This window comes from Helianthus annuus, chromosome 15 (assembly GCF_002127325.2).
Source record: "Helianthus annuus cultivar XRQ/B chromosome 15, HanXRQr2.0-SUNRISE, whole genome shotgun sequence".
NCBI lineage: Eukaryota > Viridiplantae > Streptophyta > Magnoliopsida > Asterales > Asteraceae > Helianthus > Helianthus annuus.
In genome coordinates this window covers 46,369,058-46,371,534 of record NC_035447.2, presented here as the reverse complement: position 1 = coordinate 46,371,534, position 2,477 = coordinate 46,369,058, and positions in this window count along the sequence as shown.

Here is a 2,477-nt window from a genome sequence, read left to right as displayed (position 1 = left end):
TTTAGCGTAATCCTTGATTAACTTAAACAAATTCACAACAATCAAACTTATGCATAAATGAAATATCGCGACGATTGAATTTCACATTAGTATATTACACATTCCAAATATTCGAATATAGGGGTGTCGCTAAGGATTGAACCCTTTCTATTCAGTGAATACATGAAGATAATATACACACAAGTTTACATACTCTAATGTTCTTTCTTGACACTATTTTTTACTAGCCTCTGTCCCATCCTTCAATGAACATATCAAAGCCAAGTCCTATCTTCTTGAAGCGGCTAAACTTCATGCTCATATAGGTAGCTCTTTATTCTTGCACCTGCATATGCAATTTTTCAAAGAACTATTAAGAAGAAAACCTTCAACATCCTTTAACTTTTAGGTCTGAACACATACCTTGGGATGGTGCTACTAATGTGTTCCAATTTCTAGATGTTAAGCTTTCCACATTGAATTCAGCACCTAACGTCATATTAGGTGAGAATTGGGTATCTTAACACGAGAAATCTCAGGTGGACTTTAATCCCATCCCTACAGCCGTCTTGTGCACAAGATCTCTACATAACTCTTTGGTTAAGTGGTCGGCTAAATTCTGTTGAGTTCTCACAAACTCCACAGAAATCACCCCATGCATGATGAGCTCACGAATCATGCTGTGTCTAACACCTAAGTGTCTAGACTTCCCATTATACACTTGGCTATAGGCCTTAGCCAAGGTAGCAGCACTATCACATCTAATAGATATTGCTGATACAGGTTTAGGCCACAATGGAATTTCATAAATCAAGTTTCTTAGCCACTCAGCTTCTTTGCCAGCTGCGGCTAATGCTACAAACTCAGACTCCATTGTCGAATCAGTAATGCAAGTCTATTTCTTAGATGCCCAAGATATAGCACCTCCTCTGAGCAGAAAAGTCCATCCACTCGTGGAGGAATGATCTTCCTTGTTTTTAATCCAGCTTGCATCCGAATAACCTTCTAAAACCGAAGGAAATCCAGTATACGTCAAACCATATTTCATGGTTCCTTTCAAGTACCTAAATACTCGATTCATTGCTTGCCAATGACTTGCACCTGGATTGCTAGTATACCTACTAAGCTTTCCAACAGCATAAGCTATAACCGGTCTAGTGCTAATCATGGCATACATGAGGGATCCAATGGCCCTTGAATATTCAAGTTGGCTTACAGCTACACCTTCATTAGATGATAGCTTAAAAGCAGGATCCATTAGAGTGCTAACCGGAGAACTATCATGAAAATTGAACTTTTTCAATATCTTCTCAATATAATGAGATTGAGAGATAGATATGCCATTGTTCTCCCTAGGGGTGTGCATGGGTCGGTTTGGGTCGGTTTTGGGTCATAACCATAACCATAACCGAGATGTCGGTTATGGAAAAGTCATAACCATAACCGCTCGGTTATGGCGGTTTCGGTTATGGCAGTTTTTATGGTTATGGTGGTCGGTTATGGGTCGGTTAACCATGAACTTGAGTCTAGCTAATATAAAACTTCAGCAAATATAAAACTTCAGCAAATATAAAACAGACTTCATAAAACATAACCATTCAGCAAATATAAAACAGACTTCAGCAAATATAACCATTCAGCAGATACGTAAAGTCTAAAGACTTCAGCAAATATAAAACAGACTTCATAAAACATTCAGCAAATATAACAGACTTCACCTTTCTAGTTGACTTGAAGTGTTAGCAGAAACAAATATTACAGCACCTTATGACTAGCATGAAAATAATGAGTTTATTTTACAACTATAGAATAAACAAAACTTCTCATGTCTCTCTAGTGAATACAAACTACTAGCTCACGGTGTCTATGATCCGTCAACACATTTTATAGTCGAGAACAGAATCAGTCAACACATTTGTAAACAAGAACGAGAATCAGTCGAGAACAATCAGAAATCGTTTGGAATACGTAATCGAGAATCAGTCGAGAACAATACGTAAACGAGAACAATACCTGGAAGCTGGAACTCTGAACTGGAAGTAGAACTTTGAATTGAACTCTCGTTTCTTACTTTCTTAGGTCATGGACGAACTGATACTCTGATAGGAAAATTGAAACTGAAAGGACGCTAACAAAGTTTGGAACCCTAATAGTAATAAGTAGGCGCGTATTTTGGAATAAGGGGTATGGTTTTAATTAATTCAACGATGGTCGTTTAGTATTCCTTCATGCTCCAGCTTTTTCAAATTTTGAATAATACAAGATCGGATCTGTTTATACATATGGGTTGGTTATACGGGTCGCCGGGTCGGTTAACCATTACTTTACAAACTAGCGGGTCGGTTCGGTTATGGCGGTTATGAAAAGTAGAAAACCATAACCGACCCATTATTATCGGTTTTCAAAAAATTAAAAACCGACCCGTCGGTTTTCCGTTCGGTTCGGTTTTTTCGGTTATTTCGGTTATGGGTCGGTTAATTCGGTTTTATGCACACCCC